The 17,882-nt window shown below is 39.6% G+C and overlaps 2 pseudogenes; both read left to right on the forward strand.

The window, feature by feature from the left end:
• Positions 1-6,311: 6,311 nt before the first annotated feature.
• On the forward strand, positions 6,312-7,091 carry LOC149222307 (nuclear poly(A) polymerase 1 pseudogene; annotated as a pseudogene).
• Positions 7,092-10,682: 3,591 nt separating this feature from the next.
• LOC149222308 (uncharacterized) lies at positions 10,683-12,054 on the forward strand (annotated as a pseudogene).
• Positions 12,055-17,882: the final 5,828 nt, after the last annotated feature.

Raw genomic sequence — 17,882 nt, forward strand, 5'->3', positions numbered from 1 at the left:
TGTCCAAGACCATGCTTATAGAGTCAATAAGCGACGAGAGGCAGCAAAGAGTTGGTAGGAGCGAAATTGCAGTTGAACGTAGGTGCCGAGAAGAATGGGAGCTGATCACCACAAACCCACCTTTGGCCAGTTGGCGCACAGTCTAGAGTATCAATAGTGTAGTGGTGTTTTGGAAGAGAAATTATAGATGACCTTTCTACAAAAATTCCAAGGTTACAACGATCAGGTCGCCTTGGCATTTGTGCAGAGTTTTGATGGGGAGCATGTCCAGGTGGGTAATTTAAGTTTTAGAATCATGGAAGAGTCAGTGAGCAGAGCCATCGGGCTACTAGCGAAGGGTGAACAGTTCTTAAAGGGAGGGCAGCTAGACATTCTGAACTGCGCCATGTTTTTAAAGCCCACTTAAAGGTATCTCAGCTGGGCAAAAGGAGTGTTACGAAATTGCATCGAGTAATGATGGCACCTGCTACTCACAATGCTGCAAGGTTTTATAACTTGCAAGGGGAGTCATGTTCCTTTATCATATTTGGTTAATGACTCATTTAATAGAAGGAAAACAATTAAAAATCCCCCACTTCTTGAAATTGAGTTTACATAAAATGGATCAAGGGGTGCAGTCTCAAAATAGGAAACCCGAGACTATGTTGTATCACCATAGCCTCATCAAAATTCTGTTGATTGCTGAGCTCCGAAAGAGGAAAATGTCATGGGAAGATTTCTTAGTTGGGGAGTTTCCTGGGCAGGAAACTCAAACAAAAGGATGGAAATGAACAGTGGGCCAACCATTGAAACATAACGACGCTACTCCTATGTCTAAATCCCAATCAACACCTACCTCTCCTACCCGCTCCCCCATTCCTATTCATGAAACACCCCAAACAGTTGATAAAGCTATGAAGGATAGAGAAGAAGCAATTTTTGTGGAAACCCAGGTGGGAACAAAATGAAAAAGGAAAAGAGATAGGATCAAGTTGGACCAACCTGAGTCGAGCCCCATAAAAAAGGACGAAGAATTAGAACCCCAATCGAAGCCTTCCCAAATTTCGAGAGCGCAACACCCAAGTAAAAATGTAGGCAACCACTTTTTCCCATCAATAAACCCCCGACTTCTCCGGCCAAGACCTATGCTCAGGGCCGATAACAAACTCAGAGTATGGCTCAAGCCTAGCAATCCAAGGCTGAGGGAGCAAGCTTTAAGCATGTCCACATTTCATCATCTCATGATTTTGATGCACAACAGTTCAAAGTGTCCTTTGAGAGAGCCCCCATGACCACATTCGAAGCAAATATCCTTGTGTATATTGCACGTGTTATGAAACCAGCTCAAGAAAATATAGAAAAGATAGATCAATGCCTTAGAATTCAGCCTCTTCGAGGGGGCAACCTCCTTTACATTACATAAATAAACAATTCTTCGATGATTCAAATGAAAAAACCTCCTTTCTATATATAGGAGTCTAAGGATTCACAATATAATCCAGCCGACCTAACAATAATAATATAAAGCCACAAAAATAACAATAGAGGGATTCTATGGGCACATTAATAACAATATGGGGGCAATGGGGGCACAACAATATAAATAAGGGGTATAACTAAAATAGTAATGGGGTAATCACTAGTATTATAGGGACCCAACATGCCCCTCGCCTTCAAAAAAGTGTTGTCCTCAACGCTTGAGTAGTTCTGGATACTTCTGCACAAAATTCTCATCCTCCCATGTGGAATCTTCAGCGGATAAGTTCTTCCACTTGATAAGGTACTTTGAAATTGATCGATTTCGTAGCTGTCAAGTTCTTGTTTCTATAACTGCTTCCGGTTCCAATATAATTTTTCCTTCCTCTTCAAGTTCTGGCAATATTGTTTGAACTGGGAGCTTGTCGCCTATAACCTTCTTTAAGCATGAAACATGGAAAACTGGGTGCAATCGAGAAGCTGCAGGAAGCTCCAATTTGTATGCCATAGTACCAATCTTTTGCAACACCTTGTATGGACCATAGTACTTTGGTGATAATTTATTATCCTTCTTAGCTTGCTTGAGGGACATTTTCTTATATGGTTGTAGCCGTAGGAATACCCAATCACCTACATCAAAACTTCTTTCACTGCGATGTTGATTTGCCTGTTGTTTCATTCTATTCTATGCCAACATGAGGTTATCCTTCAAGAGTTGGAGGACTTGTTGTTGATGTTCGATGTGATGTTCCACTGCCTGAACCTTAGAATTTTCTCTTAAATATGATGTGATGGATGGTGGTTGATACCCATAAAGTGCCATAAATGGGGTCATTTTTGTTGCTGTATGAAAGGAAGTGTTATACCACCATTCAGCCAGAGGCAACCATTTGACCCATTGTGTCTGTTTATTAGATACAAAGCAACGAAGATATCCTTCCAAACATTTTTTTACTATCTCAATTTTCCCATCAGATTGAGGATGATAAGATGAGCTATGAGCTAATTGAGTACCAAGACAAGAAAATAATTTTGTCCAAAAATTTCCAGTGAAAATGGGATCTCTGTCACTTACAATAATCTTTGGGTTTCCATGTAGCTTTTGAATTGTTTCCATAAATGCAGTAGAAATTGTACTGGCTTTAAATGGATGTGATAATGCACAAAAGTGTGCATACTTGGTAAGTCTATCAACTACCACCATGATGACACTCTTTCCCTCATACTTGGGTAAGCCTGTGATAAAATCCATTGATACCTCCTCCCAACGTTGGCTTGGAATGGATAAAGGTTGTAATAGACCCGGTGTCTTAATTGTTTCAACTTTATTTTGTTGGCAAACCAAACATTCTGCCACAAACTTTTGAATATCTGATTTAAGGCCATCCCAAAAAAATTCCTTCTTAACCCTGTGGTAAGTTTTTAAAAATCTTGAGTGCCCTCCTAAGGGAGAAGTGTGCAATTCCATAAAAATATTTTGTTTTAACTGGGAATTCTTACAGAGGTATAAGCGATCTTTGTACCATAACGAATCATTTTGCCAGCTAAATGTATTAGACGTACTGGAATCTTGTTGTAGCTTTCGAATAAGTGCCCACACTTCTTCATCATTCTTCCATTCCTCCCTTGCTTCATTTATCCAATCTGGTTGGATGATAGAAATAGTGCACAACAATGCTTCCACATCCTCATCCTTTCTTGAGAGTGCATCTGCCACCACATTTTGCTTCCCTTTTTTGTAGAAGATTTCAAAGTCATAACCCAACATCTTTGTGACCCACTTTTGTTGCTCTTTAGAGGATAATATTTGTTCTAAAAAGTATTTAAGGCTATCATGATCCGTTCTTACCTTGAAGTGTCTTCCCATTAGGTAGGGTCGCCATTTCTTAAGTGCATGGAGTATTGCCAACATTTCCTTCTCCTAAATAGCTTTGCTTAAAAACTTTCCCTTAATTGGATGACTTTCAAAAGCAATGGGTCTTTCATCTTGCATTAGAACAGCACCAATTCCATTTCCTGAAGCATCACATTCCACAATAAAGGTTTTTGTGAAGTCCGATGTAACTAAGACCGGTGCTTGGCACATTTCCTCTTTAAGATGTTCAAAGGCCTTTGTTGCTTCCGGAGTCAATGAAAATGCATCTTTATTCAATAATGTCGTTAGAGGTGCTGCTATTCTCCCATAATTCTTAACAAAATTGTGATAATACCCTGTCAACGCAAGAAATCCGCACAGATGCTTTATGGATGTGGGGATTTTCCATTCCTTAATGGCTTTAATTTTGCTAGGGTCTACCTTAACTCCTTCATGAGATACAATATGACCCAAATATTCCACCTCTTGGACTCCAAAGAAACATTTGGATCTTTTTGCATACAATTGTTTCTCCTCCAATAGTTGTAGCACCCTGTCAACATGTTCAACATGATCCTTCCAAGACTTGTTGTAGATAAGTATATCATCAAAAAATACTAACACAAATTTTATAAGGAATGGTTTGAAAATTGAATTCATCAAACCTTGTGTTATCACTGAAAATGCTGTTGCCAAAAATTTTTAGCCTAGCTTAAAGACAGGGTGTTTTCGCAGCGCCAAAATTCTTTTAGCAGCTTCGCAGCGCTACATGTTTAGGCGGTTTCGTAGCGCGCTACGAAATTGGGGATTGGCTCGAGCTTTCAGCAGAAGGTTCATATACTAAATTTTGATGATAAGGTTCCTGCCCGAATGGTGCTTACTACTATTGACACTGCAGTGTTTAGAGCCACACCAGAGCCTTCTTGGTCCATCACAAACAGTTGTTCAGTTGCAGCTCATTAAGATTAATCTTCAAGAGGAAACATGTTTAATAATTACTTCTTTTGTGGCTGAGGGCATTATGGTAAATCCTGGTGATGTTTTACCCAATACTTTGGTGAATTCTCTTTACTTCGGTCTCAAGGAGATTGACCTTACAATTCCGGTAGATGTAGCAAAGCTAGATCAAGACATTTGCAAAATTGTTGATAACTGCTACACAGGAGTAAGACTTCATGTTCAAAGATTGATTTTTATACAGTCATCATATGTGTCATTTGAACTTCTCAATCTTGAAAAAGATCCAGCTTGCTTTTCTCTTTCCAGAAACATGTTCCTACAGTTTTAGCAACTTGTAAAAGGCGAAAAACTACACTTGTGACAACCTCTTTACCTCCACATGTTCTACCACGCACTGTACATACACTGTTGGAAACAACAGGAAAAAATGCCCAGTGGAGCTCAGGAAAATAAGAGCATTCAGCTAACATTTTCTGCTAAAGGTACCGGGGGAATATCATTATGTGTAAGGAATGGAAATGAGTTGCCCTTCTGTATCACTCATGTTCCAAGTTGGCGGTAATGCAACCTGTCATAATATGGGTGCTTGCAAAGAGACGGTTGATAGTTGTACAAGCAAAAGTTGCGGTGGTTATGAGGTGAACATAATGCACTTTCAATAGGAACCGCCATTCCAGCTCGTTTGTCTGGCACCAACATAAGTGATAATACAAATGGCGCTGGAGGAGATAGGATTCTCTTGGAGGAAACAGCAGAACTGTAATGATTGATTCTGAAAGAAGAAGTGCATGATCTACTTGACCCAAATCCTCCAGCTGCAGCGAAGCTAGATGGTCCGGGTAGTGGAAAGCCAACACTCCATGTAAAGTCACCCATACAAATTCGGGAAACAGCTAATGGTGGAATAAATCTTACAGGTGTAACAGAGATAGATGTCACCGCTCAAGAAGAAATGGCTTCTGTTTTAGCTCAAGGGTCGTTGTGTCGAGCTACTGGAAGCACTAACATGAATAATCAATCCAGTCATTCTCATGCTATCTTTACGATCAACATGGTGAATATGAGGAAATGGGATGCGGCATTAAGTGGTGATCCAGGTACTGCAGAAGATCAGTGTGAAGATTTTCTATGTGCAAAGCTTCACTTAGTGGATCTTGCAGGTTCTGAACGAGCCAAGAAGACAGGTGCAGATGGTCTCCGTTTCAAAGAAGGTGTTCACATTAACAAGGGTTTATTGGCACTTGGAAATATCATAAGTGCATTGGGAGCGCATAAGCAAGGGCCTGCAACTTTAGTCTTCGGAACCAACAGAACCGTATTTGTCATCTCAAAATTGTGTACAATAATAATGGGTATTTGTTACAGTCAATATGTTTAGTTGATGCAGAGTGTGATAAGGTATTGATTGTATTTTTATTCTGAACCGTGGGTATCAGAGAAAACGCAGAACTAGGTATCAGAGGTAGCCAAGAAGGTAATAGCAATCGGTTTGGATCCTCGTATGGTGTTGGAATTGCAGCGCAGGGTACAAGGCACAAGTAGTGCCATTCGGCTGCAGGCCATTCAAGGAGATGTTCTCAAATGTGAACTGCCTTATTTCGATGTGTGTGTGTAGCAAATATTCCTTACCAGATATCTTCTCCGTTTACATTTAAATTGTTATCACACAGACCAATTTTTAGATGTGCCATTATCATGTTCCAAAGAGAGTTTGCTATGAGACTTGTTGCAAATCCAGGAGATAATTTGTATTGCCGGCTTTCAGTGAATACTAAATTGCTAGCTCGTGTTTCACATCTCTTCAAAGTTGGCAAGAACAATTTTAGGCCTCCTCCAAAGGTTGACTCCTCGGTTGTACTTATTGAACCCTGTAATCCTCTTCCTCCAATTAGTTTCAAGGAATGGGATGGCATGGTCCATCTCTGTTTTAATTGTAAAAATAAGACTTTAGGGGCGATCTTTAGGCAAAAGGCTATCTTATCACTACTGAAAAAGAACTTCAAGACATTTCAAGCTTTGCAAGAAGCATGTCAGAAGACAAATGAGTCTGAGAACAATTCCAGAAGATATGGATATTCTCGAGGAAAAATTGCTTGAGAATATTGATGATACAACTGTCAAAAGTTTGAATGGATGCAGAGTTACAGCACGGATCCTTCAGCTAGTACCCAAGATTGAGAACTTCCGTTCCACCCTGAGATGTATCAAGTTTTGGGCAAAGAGGAGAGGAATATATTCACATACTTTCGGGTTTCCTGAAGGAATACACTGGGCTGTGCTTGTTGCACGGGTTTGCCAAATGTTTCCAAATGCCACCGTCAGTATGCTAGTTTCAAGATTCTTTTGGATATATGCACATTGGCAGTGGCCAACTCCAGTGACATTGGTGGAGACCCAGCCTGATTATTCTGATGGATCAGATAGACATCACCATATACCAATTATCATACCAGTGTACCCCTATAGTTGCCGCAGTTACAATGTTACAAGAAGCACCCTACAAAGACTCAAGTCAGAATTTTCACGTGGCTGGGATGCAATAATGAAAATGGAGTTAAATTGGAGCACCTTGCCAAATAGTGGTGACTGGAATGTACTCTTTGAACAGTTTCCTTTCTGCTCTAGTTATGATTTTTTCATTCAAATCCATGTTACAGCTTCAGATGAAGATGATTTTCAGAGTTGGAGAGGGTGGTTTGAATCACGTTTCCGTCATCTTCTCTTGAAGTTTGAAAAGCTTCCAGCATACTGTGATCCAAATCCATACCCATATTTTGACAAGAATCTAAAGGAAGCCACCAACAGGGTAGTTTTTCCATAATGACCAATAGCAACAGCTGCAACCAGTGGGTTTGTCTACGATGGCAATATCCTTCAAATGGTGAACTGTGAAGCCTAGCAAACAGCAGCTATTCAATTTTGTGAGGAGTTTAGAGAAAAACTGTGTTTTTTTTTAAAATCACACAGCAGTTTCGTAGCGCGACTGTGTTTTTTTTTAAAATCACACAGCAGTTTCGTAGCGCGCTACGAAACTGCTGTAGGTGGTGTTTTTAACATAAACAGGCAGTTTGGTATACAAGCGGGAATTTTAAAGAAAGTGAGACACCTGTCCATCATTACAGCCTACAGCACATTAAGGACGTGGCAGCCCGCTCTTTTTATTAAAGGATAAAAGCATACTCCTTAGGATTCGAATATGTTGAGGCAAATCAAAGACCGACAAACAGGGGCCTATGTTTCAGGGTAACAGAAAGATATGTCATTAAAGACAAACATGGAGCATTAAAGTTTCATCACAGCCACCGCCAGAAAGTAAGCAGATGTCAAAGAATGAAGTTCATTGTAATTAAGGCCATCAAAGCTACCGCTATAGTAATCCACTTGGCAGAGAGTGAAGCTTGGTTGTAATAAATGCTTTTTCCAGCATGATGTAGAATTAGAGTTTTAATTGTTTTAGGAGTCCAGAGCTGTCAATTAGTAGGAAAGTGGCTTTTATTAGTTAGTTTAAAAGTGAATAGGTGTCATTAGGAAAGGACTTCGAATTCCCCTCAGAGGAATCGGAGTCAAGTAGGAGAACTTTATAAATAGCTGAAAGAGAAATAAACAAAGGGTGGGATGTTTTTAGAAAAGACTGTTTTGGTTTATGTGAAGCAGATTACAGTAATAGAAAAACAGCTGTTGTTTCTTCTCAAGATTCTCAATAGATCATATTGTTCAAATGTATGGTGGTATATTCTCTTAGTGTTCTTTTTACAGTATTGTTACAGCATAATCACTCAGAATTCATGTTTAATGCTCTGACTTCCTGTATGCTTGGCAAGCTGTGGTTTTTTAAAGTATGTTTGAACATCTGATGTAAAGAGCCTTGACTTCCATGAAAAGACAGTGCTTTTGTTTACTGAAATGTATGAGACTCCATAAGCCCAATGGGAAGCAATTCTGTCCAGCCAGCTTATTTTTCATGTGTCTTGTAAGAGTTAGCCATCTTGTTCAATATCAATAACCTATGAGAGAGCCCTCTCAGACTAAGGAGGCTAAGCCTTAGTTAAGAGCCTGGTTTGAAATAGTTTCATGAAATCTTGCTAGGTAGCAGCCCTTAGTACATGATTTTGTGATAACATTTTGGTGCGTCTGCCGGGAGACTGAAGATTACTCACTCCCGTAATTTTAAGATTGAATTTCTGAAGGTAGCAGGAGTTCAAAGAGGTTTTTCGAGGCTGCAAATCTACCTTGGCGACTCCATTGTTGAAGAATTCAAAGTTCATACATTCATGGTGATTCCACTAGAGTTATGAAGGACCCAGAAGCTGCCATTCTTATTTCAAGGTATGCATGCATAGATTTCTCAGGAATTCATGGTTTCCCAAATCATTTTCCCAAGGATGCATATTTTCTAAGGAATGGTCCCAAATTTAATGGAAAAGATTTGAGTTTAACTCTGAAGCATATCTCAGATTTCTGTCATTTTGCTGAGCTTCTTAGAGTTAAACATGAGGATGTTTGCATAAGGTTATTCTATGATTCACTTCAAGGGAAATGCAAACAATGGGTGGAAAACTTTCCTGTCAAATCCATTAAGTCATTTCAAGACCTTTGGCTCATGTTTTTGGAGGAATGGATAGATAGGTCAGAGTTGGTGGCAGACTCTCCCTTAGTTGCAGATTTTAAACAATGGAATAATGATTATAGCAAAGAAGAAACAAATGAATATTTTTCTTTGTCCTTGTCCTCATATTTAAAATCCTTTGACTGCAAGGTAGAGGATAAGATGAAATTTTTTGATGAATTTGCCAAAGACATTGAGAAAGACATTGAAGGTTTATAAGGTCAAATTCAGGCATATAGTTTTCATGATCATGATCATTATTTTCAGAAGCTTTCTGTGACAGAACACAAGGAAAGAATGCTGGTTCCTTTTTCTTTTACGCTTGAGGAGATGCACACTGCTGTTGTAGATCAGTTTGCACAGCCAGAAAGTTACAAGAAAAATCAAGCTGATCGTGTATTCTGGGATCCTATAGCTGATTACATGGAAGAGTTTTACTCTCCAATGTTTCAGTTTACTTATAAAGATCCGAGACAATTCCAGTGGCAACGGTCATCACAATACCATTGTAGCTCTGAACTCCAATGCAGCCAAAGGACTCAAATGTCAGATAAGGTAAATGATTGGCTACATTGGAAATTTCATATTGATTGAGCAGAAGGAAGTTGAAATTGTTAGGGTAGGTAGGTATAGGTAAATACAAATAAGCTCAAGGTCAACTGAGCATTTTTCAGTAGATGTAGCTTTCTTTCTCCTACAGTCATGCTTGTTAAGCAAATTTCTGTTTGTCATAAATGGGTAAGGCACTGGACCTGCGAGTTCTTAGTGTACCACAAGGGCACACTATCCCAAGTGGAGCCACTGTTATCACTGAAAATGCTGTTGCCAAAATTTTTTAGCCTAGCTTAAAGACAGGGTGTTTTCGCAGCGCCAGAATTCTTTTAGCAGCTTCGCAGCGCTACATGTTTAGGCGGTTTCGTAGCGCGCTACGAAATTGGGGATTGGCTCGAGCTTTTAGCAGAAGGTTCATATACTAAATTTTGATGATAAGGTTCCTGCCCGAATGGTGCTTACTACTATTGACACTGCAGTGTTTAGAGCCACACCAGAGCCTTCTTGGTCCATCACAAACAGTTGTTCAGTTGCAGCTCATTAAGATTAATCTTCAAGAGGAAACATGTTTAATAATTACTTCTTTTGTGGCTGAGGGCATTATGGTAAATCCTGGTGATGTTTTACCCAATACTTCGGTGAATGCTCTTTACTTCGGTCTCAAGGAGATTGACCTTACAATTCCGGTAGATGTAGCAAAGCTAGATCAAGACATTTGAAAAATTGTTGATAACTGTTACACAGGAGTAAGACTTCATGTTCAAAGATTGATTTTTATACAGTCATCATATGTGTCATTTGAACTTCTCAATCTTGAAAAAGATCCAGCTTGCTTTTCTCTTTCCAGAAACATGTTCCTACAGTTTTAGCAACTTGTAAAAGGCGAAAAACTACACTTGTGACAACCTCTTTACCTCCACATGTTCTACCACGCACTGTACATACACTGTTGGAAACAGCAGGAAAAAATGCCCAGTGGAGCTCAGGAAAAGAAGAGCATTCAGCTAACATTTTCTGCTAAAGGTACCGGGGGAATATCATTATGTGTAAGGAATGGAAATGAGTTGCCCTTCTGTATCACTCATGTTCCAAGTTGGCGGTAATGCAACCTGTCATAATATGGGTGCTTGCAAAGAGACGGTTGACAGTTGTACAAGCAAAAGTTGCGGTGGTTATGAGGTGAACATAATGCACTTTCAATAGGAACCGCCATTCCAGCTCGTTTGTCTGGCACCAACATAAGTGATAATACAAATGGCGCTGGAGGAGATAGGATTCTCTTGGAGGAAACAGCAGAACTGTAATGATTGATTCTGAAAGAAGAAGTGCATGATCTACTTGACCCAAATCCTCCAGCTGCAGCGAAGCTAGATGGTCCGGGTAGTGGAAAGCCAACACTCCATGTAAAGTCACCCATACAAATTCGGGAAACAGCTAATGGTGGAATAAATCTTACAGGTGTAACAGAGATAGATGTCACCGCTCAAGAAGAAATGGCTTCTGTTTTAGCTCAAGGGTCGTTGTGTCGAGCTACTGGAAGCACTAACATGAATAATCAATACAGTCGTTCTCATGCTATCTTTACAATCAACATGGTGAATATGAGGAAATGGGATGCGGCATTAAGTGGTGATCCAGGTACTGCAGAAGATCGGTGTGAAGATTTTCTATGTGCAAAGCTTCACTTAGTGGATCTTGCAGGTTCTGAACGAGACAAGAAGACAGGTGCGGATGGTCTCCGTTTCAAAGAAGGTGTTCACATTAACAAGGGTTTATTGGCACTTGGAAATATCATAAGTGCATTGGGAGCGCATAAGCAAGGGCCTGCAACTTTAGTCTTCGGAACCAACAGAACCGTATTTGTCATCTCAAAATTGTGTACAATAATAATGGGTATTTGTTACAGTCAATATGTTCAGTTGATGCAGAGTGTGATAAGGTATTGATTGTATTTTTATTCTGAACCGTGGGTATCAGAGAAAACGCAGAACTAGGTATCAGAGGTAGCCAAGAAGGTAATAGCAATCGGTTTGGATCCTCGTATGGTGTTGGAATTGCAGCGCAGGGTACAAGGCACAAGCAGTGCCATTCGGCTGCAGGCCATTCAAGGAGATGTTCTCAAATGTGAACTGCCTTATTTCGATGTGTGTGTGTAGCAAATATTCCTTACCAGATATCTTCTCCGTTTACATTTAAATTGTTATCACACAGACCAATTTTTAGATGTGCCATTATCATGTTCCAAAGAGAGTTTGCTATGAGACTTGTTGCAAATCCAGGAGATAATTTGTATTGCCAGCTTTCAGTGAATACTAAATTGCTAGCTCGTGTTTCACATCTCTTCAAAGTTGGCAAGAACAATTTCAGGCCTCCTCCAAAGGTTGACTCCTCGGTTGTACTTATTGAACCCTGTAATCCTCTTCCTCCAATTAGTTTCAAGGAATGGGATGGCATGGTCCGTCTCTGTTTTAATTGTAAAAATAAGACTTTAGGGGCGATCTTTAGGCAAAAGGCTATCTTATCACTACTGAAAAAGAACTTCAAGACATTTCAAGCTTTGCAAGAAGCATGTCAGAAGACAAATGAGTCTGAGAACAATTCCAGAAGATATGGATATTCTCGATGAAAAATTGCTTGAGAATATTGATGATACAACTGTCAAAAGTTTGAATGGATGCAGAGTTACAGCACGGATCCTTCAGCTAGTACCCAAGATTGAGAACTTCCGTTCCACCCTGAGATGTATCAAGTTTTGGGCAAAGAGGAGAGGAATATATTCACATACTTTCGGGTTTCCTGAAGGAATACACTGGGCTGTGCTTGTTGCACGGGTTTGCCAAATGTTTCCAAATGCCACCGTCAGTATGCTGGTTTCAAGATTCTTTTGGATATATGCACATTGGCAGTGGCCAACTCCAGTGACATTGGTGGAGACCCAGCCTGATTATTCTGATGGATCAGATAGACATCACCATATACCAATTATCATACCAGTGTACCCCTATAGTTGCCGCAGTTACAATGTTACAAGAAGCACCCTACAAAGACTCAAGTCAGAATTTTCACGTGGCTGGGATGCAATAATGAAAATGGAGTTAAATTGGAGCACCTTGCCAAATAGTGGTGACTGGAATGTACTCTTTGAACAGTTTCCTTTCTGCTCTAGTTATGATTTTTTCATTCAAATCCATGTTACAGCTTCAGATGAAGATGATTTTCAGAGTTGGAGAGGGTGGTTTGAATCACGTTTCCGTCATCTTCTCGTGAAGTTTGAAAAGCTTCCAGCATACTGTGATCCAAATCCATACCCATATTTTGACAAGAATCTAAAGGAAGCCACCAACAGGGTAGTTTTTCCATAATGACCAATAGCAACAGCTGCAACCAGTGGGTTTGTCTACGATGGCAATATCCTTCAAATGGTGAACTGTGAAGCCTAGCAAACAGTAGCTATTCAATTTTGTGAGGAGTTTAGAGAAAAACTGTGTTTTTTTTTTAAATCACACAGCAGTTTCGTAGCGCGCTACGAAACTGCTGTAGGTGGTGTTTTTAACATAAACAGGCAGTTTGGTATACAAGCGGGAATTTTAAAAAAAGTGAGACACCTGTCCATCATTACAGCCTACAACACATTAAGGACGTGGCAGCCCGCTCTTTTTATTAAAGGATAAAAGCATACTCCTTAGGATTCGAATATGTTGAGGCAAATCAAAGACCGACAAACAGGGGCCTATGTTTCAGGGTAACAGAAAGATATGTCATTAAAGACAAACATGGAGCATTAAAGTTTCATCACAGCCACCACCAGAAAGTAAGCAGATGTCAAAGAATGAAGTTCATTGTAATTAAGGCCATCAAAGCTACCGCTATAGTAATCCACTTGGCAGAGAGTGAAGCTTGGTTGTAATAAATGCTTTTTCCAGCATGATGTAGAATTAGAGTTTTAATTGTTTTAGGAGTCCAGAGCTGTCAATTAGTAGGAAAGTGGCTTTTATTAGTTAGTTTAAAAGTGAATAGGTGTCATTAGGAAAGGACTTCGAATTCCCCTCAGAGGAATCGGAGTCAAGTAGGAGAACTTTATAAATAGCTGAAAGAGAAATAAACAAAGGGTGGGATGGTTTTAGAAAAGACTGTTTTGGTTTATGTGAAGCAGATTACAGTAATAGAAAAACAACTGTTGTTTCTTCTCAAGATTCTCAATAGATCATATTGTTCAAATGTATGGTGGTATATTCTCTTAGTGTTCTTTTTACAGTATTGTTACAACATAATCACTCAGAATTCATGTTTAATGCTCTGACTTCCTGTATGCTTGGCAAGCTGTGGTTTTGTAAAGTATGTTTGAACATCTGATGTAAAGAGCCTTGACTTCCATGAAAAGACAGTGCTTTTGTTTACTGAAATGTATGAGACTCCATAAGCCCAATGGGAAGCAATTCTGTCCAGCCAGCTTATTTTTCATGTGTCTTGTAAGAGTTAGCCATCTTGTTCAATATCAATAACCTATGAGAGAGCCCTCTCAGACTAAGGAGGCTAAGCCTTAGTTAAGAGCCTGGTTTGAAATAGTTTCATGAAGTCTTGCTAGGTAGCAGCCCTTAGTACATGATTTTGTGATAACATTTTGGTGCGTCTGCCGGGAGACTGAAGATTACTCACTCCCGTAATTTTAAGATTGAATTTCTGAAGGTAGCAGGAGTTCAAAGAGGTTTTTCGAGGCTGCAAATCTACCTTGGCGACTCCATTGTTGAAGAATTCAAAGTTCATACATTCATGGTGATTCCACTGGAGTTATGAAGGACCCAGAAGCTGCCATTCTTAGTTCAAGGTATGCATGCATAGATTTCTCAGGAATTCATGGTTTCCCAAATCATTTTCCCAAGGATGCATATTTTCTAAGGAATGGTCCCAAATTTAATGGAAAAGATTTGAGTTTAACTCTGAAGCATATCTCAGATTTCTGTCATTTTGCTGAGCTTCTTAGAGTTAAACATGAGGATGTTTGCATAAGGTTATTCTATGATTCACTTCAAGGGAAATGCAAACAATGGGTGGAAAACTTTCCTGTCAAATCCATTAAGTCATTTCAAGACCTTTGGCTCATGTTTTTGGAGGAATGGATAGATAGGTCAGAGTTGGTGGCAGACTCTCCCTCAGTTGCAGATTTTAAACAATGGAATAATGATTATAGCAAAGAAGAAACAAATGAATATTTTTCTTTGTCCTTGTCCTCATATTTAAAATCCTTTGACTGCAAGGCAGAGGATAAGATGAAATTTTTTGATGAATTTGCCAAAGACATTGAGAAAGACATTGAAGGTTTAGAAGGTCAAATTCAGGCATATAGTTTTCATGATCATGATCATTATTTTCAGAAGCTTTCTGTGACAGAACACAAGGAAAGAATGCTGGTTCCTTTTTCTTTTACGCTTGAGGAGATGCACACTGCTGTTGTAGATCAGTTTGCACAGCCAGAAAGTTACAAGAAAAATCAAGCTGATCGTGTATTCTGGGATCCTATAGCTGATTACATGGAAGAGTTTTACTCTCCAATGTTTCAGTTTACTTATAAAGATCCGAGACAATTCCAGTGGCAGCGGTCATCACAATACCATTGTAGCTCTGAACTCCGATGCAGCCAAAGGACTCAAATGTCAGATAAGGTAAATGATTGGCTACATTGGAAATTTCATATTGATTGAGCAGAAGGAAGTTGAAATTGTTAGGGTAGGTAGGTATAGGTAAATACAAATAAGCTCAAGGTCAACTGATCATTTTTCAGTAGATGTAGCTTTCTTTCTCCTACAGTCATGCTTGTTAAGCAAATTTCTGTTTGTCATAAATGGGTAAGGCACTGGACCTGCGAGTTCTTAGTGTACCACAAGGGCACACTATCCCAAGTGGAGCCACAACACCTTGAAATGTTGAAGGTGCATTGGTAAGGCCAAAAGGCATGACCAAAAATTCGTAATGACCCTCATGAGTTCTAAATGCCGTTTTCCGAATGTCTTCAATCTTCATTTTGATTTGATGATATCCTGAATGAAGATCCAACTTGGTGAAGTAAATTGATCCATGCAATTCATCCAGTAATTCATCAACGACAGGAATGGGGAACTTATCTTTAATAGTGAGCTTGTTGAGCTCCCTATAATCCGGACACATGCGCCAGTATCCATCCTTCTTGTGCACCAATACTACTGGAGCAGAGAAAGAACTTTTACTCGGTTGAATTATACCAACCTCTAGCATTTCTGCAACCATACGTTCAATTTCACTTTTTTGGACATAGGGATATCTGTATGGCCTGATGTTTGGAGGAACACTTCCTGGAATCAGATGAACAGCATGATCATGATCATGCATAGGTGGGAGACCTTTGGGAGTCTCAAATACCTTGGAATGATTGTCCAGGACTTTTTGAAGATTTGGAGAAATAGATGATTCTAATTTGGAAACATCTAGCGAACATAATTGTGCAATTACACCCCTTTGCTCCTTTTTTAGAAGCTTTGTCATACCATTAGAGCTGATTATCTTTCCTGGTTTCTCTGAAATACCCCTTAATTAAACTTCCTTTCCTTCCATAGAAAATTTGATGAAAAGTTCTTGAAAATTAAAAGCTATTGTACCCAAGGATTGTAGCCATTGGACTCCTAGTACAACATTAGCACCTCCCATTGGAATGGAAAGCATTGGGCTAGTCAATACATATTCTCCCATGGATAGCTTGATATTATGGCACTTTCCAGAGCAATTTCTTGTTCCTCCACTTGCAATCATCACTTGACACTTTGGAGCTGGATATAGGAATCAATTCAATTCTTTTGCTACCCTACAGTGAATAAAATTGTGGCTGCTTCCTGAGTCAATCAACACTATTACCTTTTTCTTCTTGATTTGTCCTTCTATCTTGATGGTTTGAGGAGTGGTAATTCCCACCAATGCATTACAAGATATGGTCGGATTTATTTGTTCTTCATCTAGGCTTTTTTCCTGGAGCATATCCTCTTCTTTTGACCTTTCTTGCTCCTTTTCTTCTTCCTCTTCACAATCTATGTAGAATAATTTCTTCTCAGCACACTTATGACCTTTAGTGTATTTGCTATCACAACTATAACAAAGCCCTTTTGCTCTTTTTTCTTCCAATTGTTGTGGTTTCAACCTTATAGGTTGTGGAAGACTAGGGGCAACTGCACTTCCGTCTTTATAGTTGTGAGTGATATTGTTACACTAAAAAATGTCACCATGACTATTTACAGTTAGTATGGCTCTATCAACAGTCATGCTATCCTCTTAGGCAAGTCTTATGCCTCTGCTCTCCATGTCAAACTCCAAAAAGAGAGAAAGTCTTTATAAATGTATTTATCTCTGGGTACGCAGGTTCTCTCAACCTTACCTACGGGTACGCACCCAATGTTCACAAAAACTGCGTCTTTGGATGCTCTGTATGTAAAGGGGCAGGTGCGTCCCCCTGTAAAGGTCAAAATGCGCAAGTTTCATCTTTAAAAAGTTACTTGTGGTCATTTCTAGAGCATTCTAGAAGGTTGTTCGACGTGTATTGAGCGCCTCCAGATGGTTCATGCACCCCTACCAAAGAGGAACTTATCCCATCAATAAGGGAGCTATCCCATCCAAAGAGGGGATTATCCCATTGATGGTGGACCTGATTAACTTCCTCTTGAGCACTATAAATACAGGCATTGGGCCAGAAGGAGAGGAGGTTGGAAGCTATACATTTCTATGGGTAGATGTTGCTGGAATTAGGACTCCCATTTAGAATCTTGTGAGGAGAGATTGCCATCTTTGCTTGTTCTATTTGGAAGTGGGTGAGCTTTGTCAAAGTAAAGGAGAACTCTTGATGGACCTTGGGAGGGACTTGCACAACACCAAGGCTCAAGTTGTATTTGTTCCTTTTGTTACCTATTAATGCAAATGAGTCCATTCTTCTCAATAACTTGTTATTTATGAGTTGTTTCATGTACTCCTTGGTCTATGTGTTAAATATGTTTTATTCTATGAGATTATCAAGTGCTATTTAATCATTTGATTGTTAGTGGATGCAGGTTTCAAAGTGAAGGAGGAGCTCATCCGGATCAGCGGAGCTGGACTGCTACAACAGCGTGGGACTACAGGTAGGATCTAAACACTTGATTTCTTATATAGTAAATGCATGTTTAGAGAAGGATTGCTCTTGTTTGTCTTGTTTGTCACTAGAGAGTCTTAGGCTCCTAGGGAGGTTGGTTGTGTCCGCACAATCGACTCTTTCCGCCTGACAAATTGGCGACTCCACTAAGGACTCCATTGATGTGAAAGTCTTTTCCTTTGTATGAACTTTGCTCTGAGAAAATTGGTTTATTTTTCTGGTTTTTGGCTCTGTGACTTTGTTTTTGGGTGGGTTAGCTTAGGGTTAGATTCATTTTAGTTTTTCTTGAATTTTCCAGTAGGACGCACCCT

The sequence above is a fragment of the Pinus tabuliformis genome, chromosome Q (genome assembly GCF_031772625.1).
Source record: "Pinus tabuliformis cultivar Carrire ecotype Pingquan chromosome Q, CPIR1, whole genome shotgun sequence".
In the NCBI taxonomy this organism is placed as follows: Eukaryota; Viridiplantae; Streptophyta; class Pinopsida; order Pinales; family Pinaceae; genus Pinus; species Pinus tabuliformis.